This window comes from Hyperoodon ampullatus, assembly GCF_949752795.1.
Source record: "Hyperoodon ampullatus genome assembly, chromosome: 8".
In the NCBI taxonomy this organism is placed as follows: domain Eukaryota; kingdom Metazoa; phylum Chordata; class Mammalia; order Artiodactyla; family Ziphiidae; genus Hyperoodon; species Hyperoodon ampullatus.
The window spans coordinates 66673990-66701879 of NC_136921.1; the positions used below are offsets into that span (position 1 = coordinate 66673990).

Below are 27890 nucleotides of genomic sequence, written 5' to 3' on the forward strand. Positions count from 1 at the left end.
AATTCCAGTCTGTGAATAGCCTCCCTTCCGCCCTTGGGCCTGAAGCAGGTGATGCTGTCTTGGGTTGAATATCCCAGGGCTTCAGCTCTGGGAATCATTTCTATACCTCCCAGAAACCATGGGGATTGACATAGTCTATGGTATATTTTCAACTGTGTGGTTGGGTCTTTGGTTATTTTGGAATCAATACATTTTTACCTTTTTCTGCTCTTTGTCATCACTTTTCTTTTTTGTCCCTAGGAGTTTTCTTTCTCTCTAGTTGTTCCTCTGTACCATTTGTGTCTGCATATCTGTGTATCATCTCCATTTCCTACTGGTAAAGGCTTTTGGTTAAATTCTCAACTATTTATATGCTCTTCACTGAAAAAGACATTACTTTTTGTCATTTCTGCATCTTTTCCTTTCAGGAGCTAGCTGCCCTTCCCCTATTTGGTGGCACTGTCTGACCACCTGGTCTCACCTCCTCTGGTACCCAGCTCTGGCTTGTCCAGCCCTTTAGTCTGCACCTGATTCGCTCAGGTATGGGCATGTAACCTAAGTCAAGCCAGTCATAGTTCTTTCCAGGATTTCTGTGAGATCTTTCAGGGAAGTGGCCCATTTTCATGCTTTCTTTGGGATAGTTAACTGTACGGAGAGTAAAGCTTAGGACTGGCAAGTATTACCTTTGTTACATCAGGGGGGGTCTCCCTCAGAATGAAGCCAACACAGAGAAAAGCAAAGCCAAGAGAGAGAGGGCTGCATCGAGTCCTTGACTTGGTTGAGCCCCAGGCTCCCAGCCACTCCTTCTCAGGTACACGGGCCAATAAGTTCCCTTTTCTGCGTAAGCTACTTGGAGTTTCTGTCCCAGCATCTAAAAGATTTCTGACTAAACCACAAACACAAAATGCCAGTTATAAGTCAAGAAATGTCACCTTAAACAAGAGAAGGTCTCACTAGCCTACGACTAGAAATATAATTTCACAAATATTTAGTACCGAATTGTGAATGAGAGGGACTAGATTCTTTCTTACCCTCCAGAAGGTGGGGACAACAAGCCCAGGTATCCCTAGTTATACCTGGTCCTGCTGAGTGCTTTTCACCAGTGCTCAGAAACAGGTCGCTCGAAGGGGTCCCTAGCATTTTTGTTCCTCATGATGCTGCCTCATCACTTTTCTTTAAAGCCCCAAGGTTCTGTCTCAAACACCAGTCTGGCCCTTGTGAGGCAGAATGGAGGCTGCTCTTCCCTTTACCATTCCTTTTCAAGACTGAGAGAAGGTCCTTCTCTTGATCTGGACACCACAACTGTGAGCAGAGCCTACCTTACTGGTGTGTGGGTTGGCTGTCCTCATAGCCCACAGTCCCAGCGTGGAGAGGCCAGGCCGCTCCGAGTTCTCTAGGTGTGTCCAGCCCTCAGAGCCAAGACCCAGGGAAAGCATGCAATTTCTAGTTCCTCCAGTCTAAGGCCTGCCTCTCCAAGCCTTATTTCCTGTTCCAGAAGCAACTTAGATCGTTGACAGAGGCAATGCCTTCTCCATGTGGGGAAAGCCTACGCCACGCACAAGAGCATGGTCTTGCTCACTGGCCCCAGTGGGCTAATGACTCAGGACGTACCGACCAACACCAGCACCTGCAGCCTTCAGTGACACCTTGTGTGGGACAGCGCCAGTCCAATCCAGTCAGTTCTGTTGAATTGCTTCCTCCAGTGCCTTTCTCCCAGTAAGAGGTGGAGATCACCCCTTAACATATACTATAGTCTTCATGCTGCCAACTTAAGACACACTCCTTAACACTGCCTAGAATTGAGCTTGAAGAAAACGAAAGAGGGTGCAGTGCAGAGAGTAAAGGGAATGTGTGTCGGGATGTAAGTATGGTCATCAAAGAAGGGGTATCTAAACAGGAGACATCAAAGCTGGTTCCTGAGGGAGTAGAAGGAGCTGGGAAGAGAAAACATTATGTTCCCAGAAGTACAAGAGACTCAAGATTTTCAAAAAGGTGAAGGGAAGCCGTGTACAGTGGGAGAGAGAGAGAATGGTAGGGAGGTAGGCAGGAGTCACATCATGCAAACAGTTTACAGATGTTTGAATTTTATTCTAAATGCAATGAGAAGCCATTGAAGAGTTCTACATGGGTCAGATACTTAATCAGATTCATGCATTTAAAAGACTAGTTTGGTTTCTGTAGGGAGAATGGATAAGAGGAGGCAACATGGTAAAGAAGGGAACCCAGTGAAAAGGCTTTTGCAGTGGATCAAGTCAAAGATGATGGTGGCTTGGCCAGGGTGGTGAAATAGAGATGGAGAGATGGAGACTGATTTGAGATATTTTGCAGGTAAAAGAGACATTTTATTGATTATTTGTTGTAGGGGGTGTGGGAAAGTGGCATGAAGAATGATTCTTAAGTCTCTGGATTACACCATTGGATGGATGGTGGTACCATTTCCTAAGAGGGAGAAGACCAGGGGAGGAAAAGGTTTTGAAAAGAGGGGGTAGGAATCAAAAGTTCAGTTTTAAGGACAATTTTGAGATACAAGAGATTCACATGGAGACATCATATAGGTTGGTGAACAGACCAGAGCGCATTTCAGAGCCTGGAGATTATTTGGGAAACCTCAGCATGTTGGTGATAGTTAAGCCATGCAATGGGAATGAGATCACCTGAGGACAAGGCCCTGGATTAAGCCTTAGGAGCTCCAATAATTGATGGTGAGGTAAAGGAAGAGAAGTTGGCAAAACAGACTCTGGAGAAGCTGCTAAGGAGGAAAAACTGGAGAACACAGGATCTGAAAGGCCAGCAAAAGAATATCTTCAGATGAAGGAGAGCTTAGCTGTGAGAGCTAGAAGAAGAGCTCAGAGAAGTGAGCACTGGGTTTTGCCACACGCAGGTGATGGGTGGCCTCGCCAAGGGTTCTTTCTGGTGGAATAGAAGAGACAGAAGTCAGATTGGGTTGAGGAGTGAATGGGAGAGGAGGAAGTCGAGACAGCAAAGGTGGAGAATTAATTCAGGGACTTTGTAAAGGGAAGTAAGGAAAAGGGAGTAGTCACTGGAAAAAAAAGTGGGGCCTGAAGTGTTTTGATTTTCTTAGATAGGAAGTACTAGACAGTATTTACTGATAGGAATTAAGGAATTAGGGGGAAAGTAAATAAGGACTCAGGAGATTGAGAATGACAAAGAGAATGAAATTCTTAAGAAGGGATAAAGTCAATAGTAGTGCTTTTCAAATGTTGGTGTACGTGGGCCTGTAAATCCCCCCAGGAAGCTTGTGAAATGGCAGATTCTGATTCAGCGGGTCTGGCGGGGTGGGGGGAGGTGAGGGTGGAGGGATGAGATTTTGCATTTCTAACAGTTTCCCAGGTGATACTGATGATGCTGGTCCAAAGACCACTTTGAGTAGCAAGGGTGGAGCAAAAAGGGATATGCTTTTAAATGAAAAAATGGAGAAGAGAAAAGAGGGCATACAAGCCATCTCCGAGAGGGGAAAAGTAAGCCCTAAAGAAATGTAGTTAAATTTTTGGGCAGAGTTGAGGTTTGCAAGTATGAACCTAATGAGAAACCAGTCTACAACATTTCATAGCTTGGCTGCCCACAAGGAGAGGGAGATGGTTGCATTTCTCTATTGTTGGGGTTTTGCCAATTGAGTATGAGAGTGGGAGTAGGGGTTAGAGAGGAAGGTCTTTTCCAAACTGATTGTAAGGATGATCATGGAATCTAAGCTGGACAAGAATGGAAGGGGACTTATTGTTCCTGCCAAATGTATGTCAGTTGTGATGGCAACATTAATTTCTGTGAAGAGACATGTCAAGGTCATTCTGGAAAAAAAAATACTGGCTCATTATACAAGCACATGCTATTGTCTTAAAAAACACTGATTCTAATTGAGAAATGAGAGGTATCAAATAGCTATGGATTTTCTGTGATTCCTGTGTATTAGCTAAGAATGTGTTTGGCTGTAAGAAGAGATGACTCAACGAGTAGTAGCCTAAATAGCATCTAACATAACAAGAAAGGTAGAGGTAGAACCATTGTTCTTTTTAACTGCTCAGCAATGCCATTTTTGATCCAATTTCTTTGTATCCTTTTTGTCCTCATAGTTATTTCCTCCTGCTTACAAGATGGCTGCTGCTGCTCTAGACAGCCCTTCCACATTCATACCAGGAAGAAAGGAGGAGACGATGATGCCAACTGCAATTGTCCCTTTTTATCAGAAATGCAAAATCTTTCCCAGAAACCCCCTAGCAGACTTCCACTTACATTGTATTGGCCAGAATCTCATCACATGTCCATTAGGCAAGGGAAGTGGGTAAAATGAGTATTTAGCTTTCCTACTTTCCATGATAGAGGTTGACAAGGGATAAAGGTGTTGGGAATGGGGGTTGGTTCAGCGCACCTATAATATGTCTCATTGAGAGCTGGCTGGAGACCTTATCTAAGTATCTCTGCTTTAGAGCAGTCAGTCCACCAGTAATATCCTATTATGTTAAATGTACTGTGCTCAATAATAAAGAACTGTCTTCTCTTACACTTGGTTCTCTTTCTAGTCTTAGATGGCATGAAGGTCTGTGTTTGAGCAGGAATATGGAATATACTGTTCCAATAACAGAGACCTGTTATTCTCTGGGCCTGCAATAACTCTTAACTGGCTCATAGTCCCAAGATAATTCAGTGGTTGTTTAGGGGAAAGAAAATAAAGAATGACAATGTTCAATAAATGTTTGCCAAAATAAGGAAGATGGAAGAGTATGAATTACAGAGGCCCCAAAGATCTATCTACTGAGATATAACTCTGTCATCATTCCTTTCCAGATAACAGACTGTACATTTATTTGGACTAAAATTCAAATGTTATATATGTTAATTTGTAAGTCCCAGGCTTCACACAGTGATGGTTGTACATGTGTCACATTTGTAGTAATAGCTCAATTCTCGATGCTCCAAAGCCCCTGCCTGCCTAATCGGCAAGATATCTGATCTTGTCCCACAACCCTCTCTCCCCTCGTGTCCCCAGATGTCATTAGCCTTTCCCATGTATACATTGTCCACAGTCCTTTATTGAGTTCCAGAAAAGAGACAGATAGACCTTGAAAGCTCTAGGAGCAGAAACTTCTCTGTTGCAGCATAGATAATAAACCCCAAAGACAGTGCACATAAAGCAAATATGCCTAAAGCACAGATTCAGGAGCCAGATTGCCTGGGTTCTAATCTCAGCTCTGCCACTTGTTAGATATGTGACCTCGGCCAATTACTTAATCTCTATGTGCCTCAGTTTCCCCATCTGTAAATTGTAAATGATAATCATATCTTTCCTAGAGTGTTGTTTCGATGACTGAATGACTAAATACATATAAAGAGCTTAGAGCCGTGCCTGGCACTAAATAAATACTATAGAAGTGTTTGCTATTATTATTATTACCACTACTACTACTGCTACTAATACTACTGTCCTTATTTATATTTTTAATAACCAGCTAGTGCCTTGCACCTTGCACACTAGAGACATTCAATAAATATCTGTTGAGATGTGTTTTGAAGGAAGGAAGATGAGGGCAGTTCGATGGTGGGTGATGACTTGTGGTATCTATTAAAAGTGATGTTAATTTTTAGCTCAAGAAGCCAGAAAGAATAAGAAACTGTACATGACTGCCTTAGAGAGAATATCTTCTTGCCCTCTAACTTAGATGTTAGCCCTCTGTATTCAAAAAAATGAAATCCTGTGTTGCCACTTCCTGGATTATTAAAACCCGCTAGAATGGTGACTTTCATGCCTCCAACCCCACACCTGTTTGGAAGCTCGTATGGGCTGCTCCCGAGGAGAGAGACCCACTGTCAGCTGTTTTATATACTGTGGTTTCATTGCTTCAAAAGGTTTTTTTTTAAAAAAAGTCACCGCACTAGATGAATCAAGAAAAGAGCATATGCAGCTGCTTTTCAGGGTTTCTTGTTTGGCTGACCCAGACCCAGCACCTCATGCATTTCCTGGTGGGTCTGAGTAGAGCTCTGTGTGAATTGCCCTCTGAATCAAAAACCAAGCAAATAACATGCTTGTCTAAAGACCTTTCTTCCTGCCCTCTCCTTGCTTTTTATTCCTTACTGTCCTTTTGTGCACCAGTTATGCTATACATTTTCTTTTTATGTTTTTATGGCTGCTGGGGTTGCTTTCAGAAGGATACCCTAAGACGGCAGAGAAATTAATGCATCAAGGGATTTCAAGCAGAAAAATCCATCTGACTTGGTGACCGTTGGTAAGCATTAGAGAAAATCTCACTTACTGGAGAACCATAAGTTCTGCAATTTCATTTCGGCTTACTTTGCTGCCCTTCCCAAAGCTCCGGGTTCAAAGAGAAGAGGAGAAAGCAACTTCACTGAATTTGGTCAGAGAGAGAACTCTGAAGCCCACAGCAAAGCTGTCCAGAGCAAAGGAACTGTAAGAAAAATATCTCCTTGTTGGTCCAAATCCGACTTCCTGATGCCCTGTTGCATTTTAATGAAAACTTGAAGCCATGTCCCAGACTTCCTTTTCAGCTGATGGATGGGGAGTATTGCTTCTGAAGAAGGCACACATTCTTTCTGCCTTTTCCTCCTTCTAGCTGCTTTATTGGATGCTTTAGCTCAACCCCTTATCATTGTTTTGTGATGAAGGCTGCATACCAGCTCATCTCCGAGTGGTTTGTGTTCTTCCACAGGGGCAGGGCCGAGGAAGAATATCTTTTTCAAGAGAGGAAAAGTGGAATTTGTCAGTGATGCAAACCAGACAGGAAGGGAAGGAAGGAGACTCTGGTTATTCACAAAAGGATTCTAAGACGCTGAAAAGTGAGCCCGACAGATTCAGTCAGCAGCTGAGGTCATCTGCCTGCAATTCAGTGATCTGGACTCTAATCACAGAGCTGATAGGACCAGGGGCCTGTGTGGGGCTGTGCACTTCTCTGTGCTTTGAAGGTCATGACAGACACTAAGGGTTTCATCAGGCAGAGTGAGGAAGCCTCTCTCTCAGGAAGACCTTTGACCTGAGTCTTGTTTTTTTTTGTGTGTGTGGTATGCGGGTCTCTCACTGTTGTGGCCTCTCCCGTTGCAGAGCACGGGCCCCAGACGCGCAGGCTCAGCGGCCATGACTCACGGGCCCAGCCGCTCCGCGACATTTGGGATCTTCCGGGACCGGGGCACGAACCCCTGTCCCCTGCATCAGCAGGCGGACTCTCAACCACTGCGCCACCAGGGAAGCCCCTGAGTCTTGTTCTTTGTGTGGTTAGTCTTCCAACTGCCCCAAATTTAACTCTTCCATACAGGCCTGTGAAATGGTTCTATCCTTCTTAAGAGAATCAATCCAATTTAAGAACGCAAATTAGAACTAAAGCAATTCCATTTCTATGCGAAAGTCCATTTTAGCATTGCTGTCCTGTGATGTCACCATCTCTCTGGGGGTACTGCACTTTCCTGACCAGTGTTTTCTAAAAGGGACTTTTTTTTTTTTAACATCTTTACTGAAGTATAATTGACTTACAGTGTTGTGCTAGTTTCCACCGTACAACAAAGTGAATCAGCCACATGTATACATATATATCCCCATATCCCTCCCTATTGCGTCTTCCTCCCACCCTCCCTATCCCACCCCTCCAGGTGGTCAAAAAGCACCGAGCTGATCTCCCTGTGCTATGCGGCTGCTTCCCACTAGCTATCTATTTTACATTTGGTAGTGTATATATATCAATACTACTCTCTCACTTCGTTTAAAAGGGACTTTAAAAAAAAAAAAGATTTCACAACAAATAATCTAATATTTTGCAGTACCTCTAAGGCTATATCTAATTTTGAGGGGAAAAAACCTAAGAAGTAATGCAATTTTGTTTATTTTTGATGTGTGGTTTAAACCTAAGAGTCAAGTAATGATTGATTGTATAACTGTGTAGCTATTAGATACATATGCCTACTTTAGTTATTATGGAATGCCAAAGAGTTTCAATACTTTTTGTTCTTAAGATGTTTAAAATTTAGTTAGGGAAACAAAATAATCTCAAATAGCAATTAGTGAGTAGACAATGTGATAATTAACTGTATTTTAAACTGACAAAATAAAGTGCTAAAGAATCAAGTATAGAGAACAGAGTTGGGTAGGATGAGATGTTAATTGCATAGGATGGATTAAAAAGGCAAAAGCAGTTACAGAGGGACGACTATGGTGCCGCTTGCTAGGGAACTGAGGAGAAAGCAGCTTTTAAAAAATCTCGTTCTTCGAAATAGGGTCATTTGTAGAGACGTGGATGGACCTAGAGGCTGTCATACGGAGTGAAGTAAGTCAGAAAGAGAGAAACAAACACTGTATATTAATGCATATATGTGGAATCTAGAAAAATCGTACAGATGAACCTGTTTGCAAGACAGAAATGGAGACACAGATGTAGAGAACAAATGTATGGAACCAAGCTGGGAAAGGGGGGTGGGGTGGGATGAACTGGGAGATTGGGATTGACATGTATACACTAATATGTATAAAACAGATATCCAATGAGTTCCCTGTGCTGCTGTACAGCACAGGGAACTCCACTTCACTGTACAGTAGAAACTAACACAACATTGTAAAACAACTATACCCCAATTAAAAACAAAATCTTGTTCTTGGTTGTATTGCATTGCTCTGCAGGTAGTTTATTATTCTTGATGTCAGATCTATTAGTTACCTTAATGTCTGGAAGAAAAGGAATATACCAATACTTCTGTAATGTGTTAGGTGGAATTTGAATGTTCCTGGGAAGGTTTACCGTGGGAAAAGGGGTGCAAATTTAAGCTTTTACAAGATTGCTTTGACCCACTGACTAAGCTCCTTCTCCTCTCTTACAAATGTTTCCTAGCTTTTCCTAAAATGTCTCACAATGTTCATGAGGACTAGTGTCAGGGGGCTTTTTAAAAAAAGTAGATTTCTGTTACATGATTTCACTTACCATCAACCATGTTACCACTTTAAGTGGCATAAAGCTGGGCCCTTCATCTCCCAAGATGTATCAACATTTCCTTTTGAGCAATAAGGCTGCTTCTTTAGCTGTTTTGCACTCTATTCATTAGGGAAGCTGAAAAAAACAAAGACAATATGAGTAACACGGTTAAAGGAGAATGGGGCAGCCCGTTGGAAGAGTTCTCATTAGTTAATGCTATCAACAAGACCCCCAAAGTCTTAGCTCTTACACTAGTCTTTTCTTAGACTCTGTCTCATCTCATTCCCTTTGGCACCTATTCCATCAGGGGCTTCATGGTAAGCCTGGGCTTATTGTTAAGGACCTGATAAAGGGATTTCTGTAAAATTCATACTTGATCTTACATTTCCAATTTGTGAAGTGGATGGGAACAAAATTGCTTGGATGCTGCTTTTCATCTGAAACTGGTAGAGCACAAGCAGATTATTTGACGGGGTACCAGGGATCACCAGCTTTCTTTGGATCACACTATGAGAAACACTGTGCTAGGTCCATCAAGGGCATGGGCTACCTTGCCTGAAAAAGAATCAGATGGGGACTTGACGCTCTATATGAGTGGAAGAAGGAAGAAGCCTGAACCTGGAGTGTGGCTGGTTTTTCCTGAAGCTGGGCAGAGGCAGGAGGTGGCTGCCATGGAGTATTCTAGAGGTGGCAGAACCTCAGATGGGAGTGGCTCTGTGCCTGTGGAACTAGAAACCAAGCGGCTTAAACATGGGGGTCCCAGAAAAGGTTTCTTTGGCTGAGTTTGGTGACAGTGTGAAGGATCGTTTGAGGGACTGTCAGCAGTACTAGTTGTTTTTTATGTCCTTAAAGGTTTGTGAAATAAGGAAAAAAACTCCATCCCAATTGGGTTATCCTCCATTTTCCTGGATGACGCAAGTCTGGGGTTCTTGTAAGATCCAAGGGTGCTGATGAAGCCCTGATAAACAAACTTCTCATTAACCATGGTGAAGGAGTGTTGGAAGCAGCTTTAATTTTATTTAGAAAAATTAAGAAATATAAATGCTATTGCATTCCAGATGCCATGGGGTAATTAAGATCGGTTACAAGTCTTCAACAGAAGATCACTGAAAAAAAGACCTGTTTCTGTTGGGATATGGATTTCTCTGATCTTGTTTGAGAACTGGCTTCACAGGCAAAGCAAATTTAACAAGCAAAAATGCAAACCAATTAGGAATTACTAAAGCCACACTCCCATTTGGTAAAATGAAAAAAGAAAAACCTTAACTAAACTTGGATATAGTGGAATTCATCACTATTTCCAAGCAAAGGTGACAAGCAATACTGAATACTTCTCTGGAATTTCAGTCACTAAATATGGGGTATTTTAAAGACCTTTAGTGGCCCATGAGCACTCTTGTGAATTTCTCACTCACATCATATCAAGTATATTAAAATGAACTGATAACCACATTTAATTAAATGCATACAGAAATGTAGGAGTTGACTTGCAGTCGCAGGTTCCCATGTTGCATTTTTAAAGATAAAAACATTAGTTTTAACTTTGTGATTTTCTTTTTAGTATTTGGAACCAATCAATTTCCCCCCATACCTCTAATATTTCCACAGATCCTTGGAAATTTTGAAGGCCCCACAAGATCAAACCTATGGTGCCTAATAGATTAAAGGACCTGTACAGATGGAGAGCTAGTGGTCAGATGTATGCTTTCTGTGGCAATTGACCTGTCCTGCTCCTCATAAAAACAGCAGTTTACAAGGGGCAATGGCCTTAAGCCAGTGTCAGATTCTATCACTTAACATGGCACAGCAATCCTTTCCTTTCCAGGTGAACTGCAAACGTATTTCATTTCAGTGGAAGGAATGTGTCTATAAAGAGGTTGAAAAAAAGTTTTTCTAATGATAAAAATAAATTGAACCAGTGGCTGTTTTTCATGGCTTCCAAATGCAAAGGCATTATGATTTGATCAGGTATATTTTATAAGAATATGAAATTTCTTCTTTTTAATGAGAAGGTTTGGGATAGCTTGAAACAGTGGAATACTGGCAAGAATACTGGACGCAGGGAGAGAAAGATGAACTTGGTTTTACTTCTAGCACTAAGGAATTGTGTGAGCTTCACTGCATCTCTTGGCCCATGCAGGCCTCAGTTACTTCCCTCATGTAGTGAATGATTTGGAGTGAACAGGTACTGTATTTTCTAGACTTCGTTTATTTACAAAGCACTTTCATGATTTTTGCTATATTCATGTGATATCAGGCCAATAATTTTGTAATACTTTCATTTGTATAAACTCCACTCTTCACTTTAACAAGTATTTGAGGAGACGTCTGCTTTTGGTCAAGATGAAATAACAGGGAGCAGATTTACCCTCCCACCTGAAACAACTAAATACACGGACAAAATATACAAAGCAAGAATTTTCAAGACGTTGGACATCAGGCAATGAAGGCAGTGGTACCCCAGAGAGAGGAAACAAATGCGGTGAACTCTACAATTGCCCTAGCTTATTGCCTAGAGTTTCCAGATCTTTCTAAACAATAAGCTGGGGCAATTGTAGGGTTCACTTCATTTGTTTCCAGTTGTGGTACAGGGAAGGGGAATCCCAGCAGAGCCTTGCAGTATCCCTGGGTTGAGGAAATGGAACTGGGAGTCAGTGGAAGCCAGGGTGCTGGAGAGTGAACAGCTGTACAGAGAGAAAACTCTAGATCTGAAGAAGGTTTCTCTCCAGTATTCAGCTGAGTATTGATCATGCATGCAGGTGAGGAAACTATCAAGTCTGGGGAGAGAACCATCTGAAAGTATTAGAGGGGACAATCAGCAGGGATCATAAAGGGCAGGAAATAGTGCCTATTCTCACCACATAGGTCTCGTAATTCACAGGGCATCAGGTATACAGAAGGGAATTGCCTCAACAGTGGGGAAAGTTAGTCCTAGACTAAACTCTACTCTGGTCTCATCTAACAAAGCTTAAAAGGAAGACCTGAGAGGATCATTCTGTTTCCAGGTAACCTAACTGCATCCCAGAACAAAGTTCAAGAATATCTATTTAAAAAGAAATTATGGCCAGAACCAAAAAAAGTAAAATTCCAATTTATGGTACCCAGTCAAAAATTACCAGGAATGCAAAGAAGCATAATGAAGAGAAAAAAATCGATCAATCAGAACCAATCCAGAACTGACACCATTACAGAATTTGTTCACAAGGATATTAAATCAGTTATTATAACCATATTCCGTATGTTCAAAATGCTAGAGGAAAAACTAAAGATTGTAAGTAGAGAAGTGAAACATGAAAAAGATGCAAATTGAACTCCTAGAGATGAAAACTACAATGGCTGAGGTGAGAAATGTACTGGGAAGGATTAATGTCATATTGGACATTATAGAAGAAAAGACTAATGAACCTGAAGACAAAGCCACTCTGAATGAAACACAGAGGGGGAAAAAAGGATTAAAGTAGTGAACAGAGCTTCAGGGGGCTGTTGGAACACTTTAAGCTGTCTAGCAATTATAGTCCCTGAAGGGCAGGAGAGGAGACAAAAAAATATTTGAAGGGATAATGGACGAGAATTTTCCAAATTTTGTGAAAACTATAAAGGCACAAATGCAAGGAGCTCAAAGAATCAAAATCACAAGAAACAGAAATAGAACTACTCTAAAGCACATAATAATCAAAATGGTCAAAACCAGTGATAAAGATAAAATCTTAGAAACAGCCAGGGAATAAAGACACTTTACATACAGAGGATCAAGGATAAGATGACAATGAATTTCTCATGGGAAAAATTCAAGTGAGAAGACAGTGGAGAAATATACTTAAAGTGCTAAAAGAAAAACCGTCTACTTAGAATTCTATATATGACAAAAGTATCTTTCAAAAAATAATTTTCTTTCAGACATACAAAGATGGGAAAGAATTCATCACCAGTAGAACCACAGTACAAAAAATATTATAGGAAGTCTTTTAGACAGAAGGAAAATGATATTAGGTAGAACTATGGATCTACCCAAAGGAATGAAGAGCAAATGGTAGCTACATGGGTTAAGTATATAATGTTTTTTTCTTATTATTTATATATTTTTGATGAATAATTGACAACAAAAATAGCATAATGTGGGGTTTTTAATGCAGGTAAAAGTACAATATATGACAACAATAGCCCAAAGCCTGGGAGGGGAAAAAAATAAAACTGCTTTTGTTAAGGTTCTTATATGTAAAATAGTATTATATCGATTCAAGGTGGACTTTGATAAGTGAAAGATGTATGCTATGACCCCTAAAGAAACCTTCAAAAAATGAAACAAGGGACTATATCTAAATAAGCGAAGAGGGAAGATAAAATGGGATCATAACAAATAATCTGAGAGAAGGCAGAAAAGAAGAAAAAGAGGAAAAAGGGACAAATAGAAAGCATACAGCAAGTTTATAGATTTTAAACCTAACCATATCAATAATCAACTTAAATAAAAATAAACTAAACATCCCAATTAAAAGGTAGAGATGATCAGATTGGATAAAACAAACAAGACCCAAATATATGCTGTCTGTAAGAAAACCACTTTAAAGATAAAGAAACTATGGGTTAAAAGTAAAAGGGTGAAAAAGGTATGCCATGTTAATTATAAGAAAGCTGGACAGGCTGTATTAATATTAGACAAAGTAGGTATCACAACAGAGAATATTATCAGGGATTTTTTAGAAGTCCATTTCATACTGATAAAAGGGTCAATTCAACAAAAGACTATATCAACTCTAAACATTTATATACCTAATAACAAAGCTTCAAAACACATGAAGCCAAAACTGATAGAACCACAAGGAGAAATAGAAAAACCCACAATTGTGGTTGCAGATTTCACCATCCTTCTCTCAATAATTGATAGATCAAGTGGGCAGAAAATCAGCCGGAAAACTTGAACACCAGTCCCAACCCAAATGACCTGACAGACGTTTACAGAATGTTCCACCCATCTATAGCAGAATACACATTCTTCTCAAGGGCACACAGAACATTTGCCAACAGAGATTGTATTCTGAGTATAATGCAAATTCAATAAATTAAGAAGGATTCAAGTCATACCTAGTGTGTTCTCTGACCACAAAGGAATTAAAATAGAAATCAAAACCAGGTATTGATAACCCTGGTATTGTCTGGATAGCCAGACAATCTCCAAGTATTTGGAAAACAAATAACATGCTTCTTTGTTACCTGTGGATCAAAGAAGAATTCAAAAGGGAAATTACAAAGTATTTTGAACTGAATGAAAATGAACACAACATATCAGAATTTGTACAATTCCACTAAGGCAGAACTTAAGAGAAACTTTATAGCACTAAACCCCTATATTAGAATAGAAGAAAGATCTCAAATCAACAACTTCAGCTTCTACCTAAGAAACTAGAAAAGGAAGATGGAATTCAACCCAAAATAAGCAGAAGAAAGGATTGGGCTTTATTCTGGCTACAGTTAGCTGTGTGACCTGGGCCAGCATCGTTCTTTCTGGTTCTGCCTGGTTTCATCATTTGACAAATGAGGACTGTAAACAATATCAGTGTTCACCAAATGCTGGGTCCGCCACACAGGAATCATAAGGGAGCCTGTTAGAAACACTGATTTCTAAGCCCTGACCCAGATCTAGGGAATCAAAATTTCTGGGTAGGGCCTGAGAACCTGTGCGTTTTAAACACAGAAGTGATAGGAATGTCCGGAGTGGTAGGACCAGTGTCCTTCTCCTTGGTGGCACTCTGTTCGGTGACATGACTTCTGAGGGGGTGCCAGCCAGGAAGGCTCAGCCCTAGACAGGAGGCTCTCAGCTTCAGCGTGATCCCTGCCCTGTAACTCAAGTAGCCAAGTCATCATGGGGAACATAAGGGCCTGGACAATGAGAATATTAGCAATGACCGGGATGGACTAACAGTAGAGCTCTTCCATTCATGTTATAACGTTACAGAAGCCTCAGCTTCTGTGGTATTCAGTAGGGGAAGGAGTCTGATTATGATCAAGGTCGGATTCCCAGCCCTTCTAGCTTAGGGTATGATTTAATGTTTCATTTTCATTTTATTTGTGCCTATTTCTGTTCCATAATTTATTTCTTTAAGCATCAATGCCTTTATCTCTTTGAACAACCTCAACAAATTTATGCTGACATCTTTACAGACGATTCCCTAAGATGCGTTTCATTTGGAGTGAACTATTCTTCCAAGTCTCTTGTTTCTTGGCTGTCCTGGGAGAAATTAGCCTTTCTTCCTGTGTTTTGGAATTTTGGTTTGCAGGCTTATTTTGAGTATTCCCTCCAAACTTTTCCCTTCCTGACAGGTTGACTGCCTAGCCCAGCCCTTCTATTCCTAAACCAGAACCAGGTTTTACAGTTGAGCATAGGATGTACTGCCCCTAAGGGTCATCGAGCGGTATGGCCGATCCATTTACAGAGTGGGTAGTTGGCTCAGTTCCTGAGAGTAACACATTGTCTTTGCGCCTTGTCTCCCCAGGCTTACAGTGCTTCATCTGAAGCCATAGTCCCAGTAGAGTGAAAGCACTGTCTGCCTCTGGCATCCAACAGGAAGCCTGGCTCTGCTCCAACTCTCATTCACATTTAGAAATCCTTGTCCCACAGGGATCAAGCTCCCAGTCACTGGTGCCTACTTCCAGAGCCCAAACAACCCACAGTTTGTGTTTTCCCTTTGTGTCTGGTCCACGAGATCTTATCTTATACCAGAGCCTGGTTGGGTCTTCCTGGTTTCTTCCCTGACTCCCTCCCTTCCTTCTTCTTTCTTTCTCTCTTTCTTCCTGCCTTTTAAATATTTCATCTGTCATTGCTATGCGTTCAGAGTAGGAAGGTGAACTCACTGCCTCTTGATCATTATAAAAATCTGAATTAATTCATTTAAAAAAGGTAAAGAAATGATATTTTTTCCAACCCCAAGTCTCTGGAGTAAGATCCACACTCCCTATCATGATTGACTCCTGTTTACTCTTCCACTTGACACAGCCTGAGCATTTAAATCTTCTATTAATGCTTGTGGTATGTTATACAAGTTGGTGCTTATTCATTTGTTAGAAATGTTATGTGTGTGCGTGTCCTGTTCTCCAAGATAATCTGCTAACCGCCTAACAGCAGAGACCATGATTTATCATTAAAGTATTAACCAAATGACACATTTTCTGATAGCCACACACAGAAAACCTCAATAAATACCAATTACCAGACTGATTTACCCCACCCATCTCAAATTTCCTTAATTCCTCCATCGACTGCATCATGACACAACAAAAATACTTATATGCCCAAAATAATGTTGAAATACAAAAATGGACAGCTCTATTCAATATATCAATACAAATATGTACACATTTGATATTTTCAGTTTTTTCTTTTCTTGCTATGTGCTTTGAGAGTTAGTGCCTCCTGATCTTTCAACTTGGAAACCTTGCATAGTTGTCTACTATCCATTTTCCAGTGAGACGGAGACAGAAAAATTACCAGTGAGATGGAGAGAGAAAAGGGCCTCCAGCCCTGCCCATTAGGAAATCAGCTACCTGTGACCAGAGAGCGAGTACATTCTTTCTCCAGGCAGGTGTTGACCCACCCCAGCTAGTTAAGAGCCTGCAGGGCTTCTACTTTGGGGAGATAAAGAGGCAGCCTGTGTGGGGTCCCTTCTCCTCCCCCATAGAGCCATTTGTTCCTGGGGATACACCCCCTCCAGGAATCTTTCAATGCTCTTCAAACCATGGACATGCACAATGCACCTGACCTTGTTCAAAGGCAGGGGTTGCACTGCCCCAGGCAAAGAGTAAAGAAATACAGAAAATTACATCTTTCCTTGTCTCTTTCACTCTGTTGTAAAAGGAAAGACCCCTGTGTCTGTGGACCAAAACACTTATTAGTTCTCCCTTTTTTTCTTTCCACTCTGTAATACACACCATCAGCTGTTAATGATTCAGCAATAGGAATCTTCACTTTGATAAGATGCAGCCAGTGGGGAAAAAAACGCAAAACTTTGTATCCTCTACACTTTAGATCATTCATTTACCTCTGGGAAGAATGCTCTTTATGCCCCTTCATTGAATCAGGCATGGACTTTGTGTGAAACATGTTTTATCCTGTAGAAAGGCTCTTTGGAGAGTGGCATTTACTCAAAGGGAACAAATGCCTGCAGGGTGTTCTTAGCGAGGCGGGGGTGGCTGGTGACAAGGTGTGACATCTGCAGAAGAAATATAGTCAAGCACTTGAGCCACCCCGTAGTTCCCAGTAGACAGAGGGCTCACTCACAAAACAACAGTAGAAATTTGTCTTATGTTCGAAAGGCTATTTACTCAGAACTCTACCCACCTGATGGTACTGGCATTTTAACTATATAATAGGGAAAGGGTCGTGAAATTTGTGTGAGGCCACCGCTGCCAACACACACTCCTGCACACATGGGCGATCCCTGGCTTAGAGCAGCAAAGACTATAAATCCATGATAAGACATGTGTGTTCATGTATCTGCATGAGAAAATGAGGAATACTTAACAAAAATGTTATTTGCTAAGTATGTGGAAGGTTATCCTTATACTCTAGGTTTTCTTTCAAGTTTTAGTTTGGGCTTTTAAAGACAAACTAGAAAGTTACTACATTCCTAAATCCCTGTAAAACAGACTTAAAACTGAGTGGCAGATTTTAAAGACACTTGTGGGTTAAGGGTGGAACACTGGGAGATATTTTAATTTTTTTTTTACAAGGGAGTACTCAAAGGTGAAGTATATTAACGCGTGTGAGAGTAGTCATAGAAAAGCGTACTTACTGTTGAATATGTTTGCCAGAAGATTTAGATTCTAAAAAGAGAAGACCTGAAAGGCAGGGTGCCAGTGCTCCTTGACTTGGGAAAAACCAGGGACTTGGAAGAGTTCAGTGAAGCCCACCACCTGATCTCCTACAATGGGGAGTGTTATGGGTTGAATTGTGCCCCCCAAAAGATATGTTGAAGTCTTGACCCCCAAAGTCCCAGAATGTGACTTTATTTGGAATAGAGTCTTTGTAGTTAGTTACAATGAGGTCATACTGAGCTAGGGTGGACCTTGATCCAGTGACTTGTCTTGTCCTCTAAGAAAGAAAACGGAGGATTTAGAAGACGCACAGGGAGAACGTTTTGTAATGATGGAGGCAGAGGTCAGAGTGACACATCTACAAACCAAGGACTTGCTAGGATTGCTGGAGGCACCAGAAGCTACGAGAGAGGCATGGGACACACCCCCTTACAGAGTCTCCAGAAGGATGCCCTTGATCTTGGTCTGCTACCCTCCAGGACTGTGAGAGACTACATTTCTGTTATTTTAAGCCACTCAATTTGTGGTACTTTGTTATGGAAACCCTGGGAAACCTACACAGGGTTAACCTGTGTAGATATCGTCCATTTTTTGGTTGTTTCCACTGGGAGAGTAAATTCAGTCCCTGCTGTTCCACCTTAGCTGGAAGCAGAGATCTACTAATGATTTTTTGATGAGTTTTTTAATTTCTTGTTATGGATACCTTCTGCATGGGCACATTATGTGAAGAAGTAAGTTTGGTGTTTAGTCCCTCAAGCATACCTTCTGAGACTTCCCAGTTTCCCCTGTTAACACTTTCATATTTCACATTTATATGTTAGATTATTTGATCAATGACTTTGTCCCTCACTAGACTGAAAGCTCAATGAGACATGGCACCAGCTATGTTTTTGTTTTGCTCATCACTGTCTTTTCAGCTTCTAGTATGTACGTTTTGTTGAATAAATGTTTGGTAAAAGAATGAATTTTCTGTCTGCAAAATGCATTGCTATTCTTTTAACACAGCATTCCAGGGAACTTCAACACTTCCTGATTTGATTATTCTATGTACTTTCACACTGTCTGTCCTAGGACACCCCTACATTTGCCCAATCTACCCGTCATGGAGAATGTTGGCAAAGGGGCACTTTTGTGTTAGACTTGCAAGATTGTGCCCTTTGCCTTCCCCCAAAGAGGAAGGACTGGCTGCTGGGATCCCAGGAGCCTTTAAAATTCAAGAGTCTCCCAAGGCTGGACAACCAGACTCTGCACAGAGGGCAATGGGCAGAGATGTTTTCCTAGAGAACTATGAGATCTTATTGGAGAATCCTGTTTTCTTTTGGAAGTAAACTCGTTGGGAGAAAGAGGAAGAAGATAGCTATATAACATGCAGTGTGCAGTACTAGATATGGACTATTCACTGGTGACTCTTCAAAAGACCACCAGAAACACTTATAGATCAAGCAAAGCTAAATTTATTAGCTCTACTGCAATATGGACAACATCTCCTGGACCATCTTAGTAGAGACGCAGAATCAGAAAATTAGGGAAGGATATGAGAGACTGAATGTACAAATGCACAAATGGCCGGACCACATATAGCAATAGAGCTCTGACCCACAGCCTCGGTGATAGCCAGCCCAGGAAGCCAAACCACAACCTCTGCAGCAATTGGCCTAAAATGGTCAAGACTGGTCAATGACTGACAGTTCCCCTAATTTTGCTCCCTCCCCCCTCAACTCAGGACTAAGCAGAGAAAGTCAAATATGCCTTCTAATTACCCTACCTCCAGCCTCTCCATGACAACAATTTCCAATTAGAGCATACCAGAAGTTGTCCATTTTTTTTTTAATTATAAAGCTTTACCACTCTTCTGCTTGGGTTTAGTCTCTACCAAATGCAAGTGAGGGTGGCTTAAATCTCTTGCTATAGTAAACGCTGAATAAATAGCCCCTGTTCTCATCTGGATTCCCTTCATTCATTCCCATAGGTATTTATGAAGTTTGTAGAGCCTGAGCTGGGATTTTTAGGCAAGTCTTGAAAAGTAGGGACTAGTTGGAATGGGCAGAGTCTATGACATAATACTTTGGAAGGCACAGCTAGCAGAAAGTCTGGAAGTACTCACTTGAGAAGTTAGCCTTAAAATGTGAGCAGTTTAATAGGCTCACAGTTTTATTTTCCAGAAGCAGGTATTCCCTGGGGCAAAGAGCTAGGATATTTTTGTTTGGTCCCAGGAATATTTAACATAGGGAGAACAAAGTTCGCCTGGTTCAAGAATTGGTTAATACAAGGACAGGGAATTATGTTGGTTCCAGTTCTTGAGGTTGATGAGGAAAAAATATTCATTTTTAAGTCCATCCTTGATTTTTTCTTTTCTTATCCAACCTAGACAACAAGGTCAGTCACTTGAATAATGCCGTCACTAGCATAAACAACTTTCTTAGCTACTGTCCTATTGTACTAACCCACAAGGTGCTAAACCTGAATTAATTCTACACTGTGTGATGAAATTGTTTTTCATCTCTTGTTCCAACAGCTATCTGTTGGTGGTGACTAGGAGGAACAGTGAACTGAGAAGGGTGCTGAGGCCATGTAAGGTCTCAGAAGGAACAAGCACGTGTCTGCTATGTGCACAAGTGGAGAGTGGAGAGAGTTTAAACTTGTATGTCTCAAAAATGTATACCTCTACAGAGCTTTGGGCCCACATATCCAACTACCCCCTGGGTAACCTTATCTGGATATTCTACAACTGTGCCAATCTGCACAAATTGTAATTGCTCTCCTTCACCAAAGGTTTGCTAATCGATCCATCAGATTGGCCCTATGATCCTTGTTGGTACAGTGTTCCAGGCAGCCATTACCACCACTCAGGTTAACACACAATTCAAGATAAACCCTCTTTGTGATCTGGCTAAGGAAATTTGCTCTGATTGTGGAGTTATAGGCATCAACAATAGGGATGAGAGAAGTTGATGAAATGATGGAAACCCAATCTCTTGAAATTTTATCTCATTTTTTCTTGCCCCTGAGTACAGAAGATCAGAAGCAAAAATTCAACCAGTACTAGATTATCTCAGGTACAGTGATAGACACTGGGGAAAAGAAAGGTAATAAAACTTTTAGACCTTTTTGGATTCATTCTTTACAATATCCTATTTAGCTTACATATACCTGCCCATCTCTCACAACTTCCTCTCCTTAACCTCCAATATTTTAATTGTCAGATGGTAATTAGGAGACAACCTTATTTATGGGAAGAATTACAATGTCAATTCTATGTAAGGTGGCATCTGTGTTTATGCAAAAAGTGCTCCCTGATAGAAACAGATATAAAACTGATTGATGTCTTAAAGCACCTAGTAGAAAAACTGGTGGAGAAAATTGAGTTCTTATAATAAATTCCATAACTGCTTAGCTGTAAATGATTTTTAAAAGTCACTTGCCTGTGCAAACTGGTTAGAATAGAAGTATTTAAATGATATTTCAAAAGCTTAATGTCAACCATCAGTGTCCAATAAATGAAAATTACTTTTAGTGATACATCTGGAAATATGATGGTTTTTTGAGCCAAAATCTCTCAAGCTTTGCATAAAATCTGGATTTTAATTTCTACTGTGTGCCTGTTATATAAACTTCTGATATTTGTTATAGAGAAAAAGAAGATAAACTAGACACTACTTGGAATATTGAAAAATGAGTAGAATGTTAAGACATGCTAAATTTATTGTTTGCTCATCAAGAGAAAGGAAGTGAATAATTTATTTAGGGAAATAATTTTACTTAAAGAAAGCGCAATATTTTAATAAGTAGAAAGGGGAAGGGAACATATTTTGAAATAGGAGCAGCATCACTGGAATGAAAAATGTAATGTGACAAAGTAGCTACCTTGAAGGAGAAAACACTCCTTTTTGTTACAGTCCTGTAAAATCCCAACTTTATCTTCCTTCTTATCTGTTCATTCATTTAACTATTATTTATTGAGTACCCACTCTGTACTGGCATTGTGTAAGCCATTGGTGATATTTCAGTAAATAAGATAGTCACAGTTTCTTCTTTCACAAACAGTGTTTAGTGGAATTTTCATTAATGATTAATTCATGCACTCATTATATTAGGTAAAATGAGGTTTAGCTCTGTGTGACAGGAAACTTGAATTAACAATGGTTTAAACAATTGCCTCATCTAAATATAGATCATCCACGGACTTCTCTGGTGGTACAGTGGTTAAGAATCTGCCTGCCAATGCAGGGGACACGGGTTTGAGCCCTGGTCCGGGAAGATCCCCACATGCCGTGGAGCAACTAAACCTGTGTGCCACAACTACTGGGCCCGCGCACCTAGAGCCTGTGCTCCACAACAAGAGAAGCCACCATAATGATAAACCTGCGCACCGCAATGAAGACCCAATGCAGCCAAAAATAAATAAATAAAATAAATAAATTTAAAAAAATATATAGATCATCCAGACCTCAAATTGAGGGTACATCATCCTAATAAACCTCAAGCATTTTTATCTTGCTGCTCTGCCATTCCTAACCAGTACAGGCATTTAGATTTTGAGTCTGTTTTCTTTCATTTAGCATAGGGCATTGGGATATAGAACGTTGTTCGTATCAACAGCCCATTCCTTTTCATTATTGAGTAGTATTCCATTCTATGGATGTACTACATTTTGTTTATCTATTTCCCAGTTGAGGGACTTTGGAGTTGTTTCAAGATTTTAGTGATTAAATTGCTATAAATATTTGTTTAGAGGTTTTTGTGTGAATTTAGGCCTATCATTTCACTTTGGTAAATATCTAGGAGTGGAAAATTGGGCCACATGGATAAGTGTATACTGAACTTTATAATAGCTGTGAAACTGTTTTTAGAGTGGCAGTACCATTGTGCATTCCCAACAGCAATATACAAGAGTTCCAGTTGCTCTGCATCCTCATCAGAATTTGGTATCATCAGGTTTTTTTTAACCATTATATTAAGTGTATAGCAGTATCTCATTGTGGTTTTAATTAGCATTTCATTAATGACTAGTAGTGACACTGAGCATCTTCTCATGTGCTGCTGTCATCTGTATATCTTTTTTGGTAAAATGTATGTTCAAATCTTTTGTCCGTTAAAGAAATTTGATTGATTGTTTTCTCCTTGTTGAGTTTTGAGAGTTCTTTATATATATTGGCTACAAGTCCTGTGTCAGATATATGATTTGCAAATATTTTCTCTATGTCTTTTCATTCTGTCAACAGTTTTGTTTGCAGAGCAAATGTTTTTAATTTTGATAAAGTCTAATTTATTTATTCTTTTATGGATTGTGCTTTGTATCTTAAAATTGTATATTTATATTAAAAGCCAAATTTATAAAAAAACCAAAAGAATAAATTCCTCCTGGCACCAATAGATTATCTACAAATAGTACATTAGCTATGTTTCCTAAATGTGACATCAAACAAGAAGAAATTACATAATTTATGCTGGGAGAACTAGATTACAGTTATGAAAGATGAGACAAGGATCTAAATATCAATTTTTAAAACACAGAACTAAAGACTTTTAGATTCTGTACCATTGTAGTATGTAAATACATGAAATAAAATGTTTCATGGGGGCTTCAAAAACCCATTCATTTATTCACCCATTTATTTCTTTAAAAATTTTTACTGAGCACCTACAATGAGCCAGACACCATGTTCTGGATGGTGATGGTACACAGATGAATATGAATGGAGATAGAACTTTGGACAAATAAACAAACAGGTTATAACACAATGTGGTAAGAACTATAGTTGGCATTTGTTCAAAGTAAACCATGCTTCTTTTTGCACAGGTGGTGGTTTCATCACACACATCTCGGTTTACAATTATTTTTCTGTGTGACGGGCCTTAATGTTTGTCTCTCTCATGGTCTGTTCCAGGAGTATAAATACAATTTATGTTTTCTTCATAGTGGCTGGCACACAATACGAGCTGGATAAACAATCATTGAATAAATAAAGTGCTTGCTATTGAAGTATAGAGAGAAAGAGTTTTGCTAAATCTGCTCCTGGGATCGCATTAAAAAAGGTGACGTTAGAAGTGAGTCTTGAAGCAGAGGTAGGAACTTGCTGGTGGGGGTGGGGTGAGGCTGGGGAGGAAGAGAAGGGCAGCAGGGCAGCACTGTACAGTCTTAGCCATGGGCAGGTGAAGTCACACAACCCCTGTGGCAAGGACAAAGAGTCCCAGTAGGGTAGAATCATCCTATGTAGGGAAGTGTGGGGAGCAGCAGGTGAAGCCGAAATGGAAGGCAGGGGTCAGGATGGGAAGGAAAGGCCTTGTCAACCAGGATAGGTTTGAACTTCATAGCGATGGAGTTGGGGAGACTGAAGGATTTTAAGCTTTTAAGTGACATGAGCAGTAGAGCAGTAAAGACTATGGCGAAGCCCGGATAAGAGATGATAAGGGTGTGGCAGTGGCAGCAGAGATGTTGAGGAGAGGCAGACCTGAAAGCTATTCCAGGAGACCAAATTTATGGGACTTGGTGATTGATAAGATGTGAAGGGTAAAGTAGAAGGAGAATTTAAAGTTTTAGCTCTTCTGATGCCTGGAGAGTATCGTAGGTAGGGAGTTGACATATTATTTTTTTTTCCTGATTAATAAGTATTACCTGTTCTTTAGAAAATATACGAAAGCATAAAGAAGAAAAAAAAATCAGCTCTTATCTCAGCACACAGAAATAACCACTGCTGATATTTTGAGTGCCTATCCTATCATTCTTCTAAAATAGATCCTAAGGATTCTATCTCCACAAGGAATTCAGGGTCTCATGAACAACATTAATATATTGAATTTAATTTTGAACCCAAATGTTAAGTTTTGACTATACTGTGAGCTGAGTCAATTTTTTAAAAAAATCAAGTGAATTAGGTACGTGGGTGGGAACTTCCAAAGAAAGAATTTCTTCCCTGGAAACTAAATAAGGGGCAGCGATAACACCCAGGACATGCCCTCATTCGTACCAGATTCTCAGAGGTGACCTGCCCAGTCACTGAGGGACATTTCCATGTTCCGTTTCATTAATTCATGTTCAATTCATTCAATGTGCTGATCCCTGCAGGAAGGCAGCTCTGCAGCGATCACCTCCCGTGTCCAAATGTTTGGAGTGCTAATTATTTTTGCCCACTTGAACCTAGAGCTTGTGTGAACTTGTGCACATAAACTAAGTAAGAGAAAAACTTTCTGAGGTCCAGGAGCTGTGAATCAAAAATTCACATTTTTTGAGATTATGAAATTATCTCAAAATTATTATGAAATTATCGTACATTATTTGAGACCCTTCCAGATAGAGGAAATGGGAAGGCAGTTAAAAAAAAAAAAAGAAATGGGGCTTCCCTGGTGGCGCAGTGGTTGGGAGTCTGCCTGCCGATGCAGGGGACACGGGTTCGTGCCCCGGCCCGGGAGGATCCCACATGCCGCGGAGCGGCTGGGCCCGTGAGCCATGGCCGCTGAGCCTGCGCGTCCGGAGCCTGTGCTCCGCAACGGGAGAGGCCACAACAGTGAGAGGCCCGCGTAACGCAAAAAAATAAAGAAAAAGAAAAGGATATTTTTATGTTGAGAGGAGCGGGGAGGAGCAGAGTCAGGAAGATTCAGAGGACGTCTGCCTGAAAAGAAGCTCGAACAATAGAAAAGCTAAGGAGGAGAGAAAGGGGACTCAACGACGGACAAATGTAGCCACTGGGGCGGGCCGTCCTAGCGAAGGTAGCCTGCAGGCCAGGTACCAGGCGGAGGTGCTGCAGCTGGGGGCGAGCTCCCGTTCCCGGACGGAACCCTTCCTCCTGACCTTCCCGGGGACCTTCCCTCGTCACGCCCGCCCCCGCCCCGGTCCTCGCCTGCCCTCAGCGGTGCTCAGAGGGTAGGCGGGTCCGCTTCCACTCTGAGGCTCTGGATTGAAAAGTCCCCGAGAGTCAAGCATGATTTACAACAGGGAAGAGAAAAATCAATACCTCCAGAGAGGTTTGGGGATGGGGGGGGCGGTTACTTGAGGGAAACGTTTGGCAGAGGGTGGGAGAATTCTGCCTTGGGCTTTTCCCACCAAACCTACAACCCGACTCCCACTTCTTCACGAGGATCTGCCATCACCAACCCCGGCTGTCTCCCCAACTCCGTCGCCCGCCCCGCGGTGTGCGTCTTCTATTGCAAACGTCAGGTGGTCTAGGTTTGCCCTGGGTAAGGAGCTCGACGTGCTTTTCAGCTCCGGTTCTTAGGTGCAGGGGGTTTCGCACGGCCCTGGGGGTGGCGGGGAGTAGGCTTTGGCTGGGGCCATTTCACACGGCCAGGCTTTCCCTCACTCAGCTACTGGCCAGGGTGAAGCGAGCGGCGCAGGGAGTCGCTCACAGGAAAGGGGTAGTGCAACCTGAGCAAACATTGCTAGTTTTGAACGCTCACCGCGAACGGGCTTCAAGGGCAGGTCTCACATCCTCCCGGTTCCGTCCGCGGAACTTGGCAGACTCACCCTGCCGGCCGAAGCGCGGAGCCGGGCACCCCAGCTGCGCCAGGCCAGCAGCTCCTGCCCGCCGGAGTTTGGACACTGGGCGCTCAGGCCGACTCTCCCGGAGTTGGGTCGCGCGCTCCGGGCCAATGAGCGCGCCCCGAGCCAATGAGCGCGCCCCACGGAGGGCTCGGCTCCCCACCCCAGCGCGCTGATTGGTCCCGCTGTCGGCTAGGCCGGGCGGGCCAGCAGTGGCTGCGGGAGGCAGCGAGTGCCCGGCGCGAGTGGGAGTGGCGCGCGCCCCCCGCCGCCCTGTCCCTCCCCGCCGCGTTCCCTCCTTCTTTCCTCCCCCACCTCGCTCGCTCGCTCCCTCCTCGCACTCCCCGGCTCCAGCCGCGCGCTGGCGGGACTCCGCATTGCACACTCCGGGGGCGCCGCAGTGTTCGTGGGATGGAGCAGCGGGCTGCCGCTGGCGGCCGGAATCCGCGTGCAGCCCGGGTGAGTAGAGGCGGGCTTCCCGGGAGAGCACAAAAGGAAACGGGGCTCCTGCCAGCGGCCCGAGCTTATGCGGGGCCTGGGCCAACCACGGAGTGGGCTGAGTCCCTGGAACTACCGAGTGCTAGGACAGTCTTTCCCCCCACAGCCCCTGGCCAGCAGAGCTGGTGACTTCGCTTCTGCATCCCGCTCCAGTGTTTTGCCCCCGAGTGGGCAGTCCGCACTGCGCGGAGCCTGGGCAGGTACGGAGGGGCGTGTGTGCGTGTGTGTAGTGCTGGTGCTCTGGGGGTGGGATGGAAATGTCGGGAGCTGCCAAGTTCACCGCTGGAGGAATCTTTCCCAAGAGTAATTCATCACCTTCCCAGGGCCAGGCGTGCGTCCACCAGAAACTCCAGCCGGAGGGAGAACCGGGGAGGCGGAGTGGCAGCGCCCCACATGTTGCTGAGGGGCAGGCGGGGGGTGGCGGTGGGCGGCGGCCGTGGCCCGGCTGCGCCCACCCAGAACCGCTGCGGTGGGGCTGTGAGCTGGGGCGCTTCCATCCGTCGCGCTAACGCGCAAGGCCCTCCGACCGCCCGCTATGGGGGTTCGGCGAGGTGGCGTTCACCCACTGAGCCAGAGCTTCGCCTGGGCTTGACTTGGCGACCCGCTGTTCTCTCCAGTAAGAGCAGTTCCATTGATTACATTTGGCTAAACATTCTATTTTAGCCTAAAGCTCTCTATCGGTCGGTCTGACTCGCTCTGACCCCCGCCGCGATCTCACCAGCTCCACTCCTCCACCCCCTGCCTCGACCCTATTCCTCACAGTGAGGTTGAAAACTTGATGTTTGAGCATGATTGTATCCGGCGTGGTCCCTGGCATCTCAGGTGTCACAATCATTTGCCATTTCCTAGGGGACTCCAAGGACTTGTTGTAATTTGGGGGGGGGGGGGCGGGGCGGGACATTGAGGAGGGAGCAACTCTTTGGTAGGGAATTAGTTGGTAGAATAGCGTTGACCTCCCAGAGCCATATGACAAAAAGAATGTTAAGCTTCTCCCTCTGGTAACTCACCCAAGGTGTGACCTCCAAAATTCAGTTTTCTTTGTGGGAGGCTAGGGAGTTTAGATTCTCCAGGGGGAAGGTTATTTCTTGTTAAATTGACTTACAGTGACATATGCTCTGTTCTGCTCTTCTCTGGCCAGCCATTGCAGATGCCTTGATATTATTAGGGCAATTCCCTTAAAGCCATTACATTTTCTTACTCGAAGTAGCTCT

General features: G+C 42.5%; 1 long non-coding RNA gene across 1 annotated transcript in view; it reads right to left on the reverse strand.

The window, feature by feature from the left end:
- The window catches only part of LOC307057248, a 29913-nt gene extending 3682 nt beyond the window's left edge, over positions 1-26231 (reverse strand). Inside the window, exons 1-2 of the long non-coding RNA XR_013811050.1 lie at positions 26100-26231; positions 8907-9032 (exon numbers count right to left, since the gene is read on the reverse strand). This is a non-coding gene — a long non-coding RNA (uncharacterized lncRNA). The remainder of the gene's footprint in view (positions 1-8906; positions 9033-26099) is intronic.
- Positions 26232-27890: the final 1659 nt, after the last annotated feature.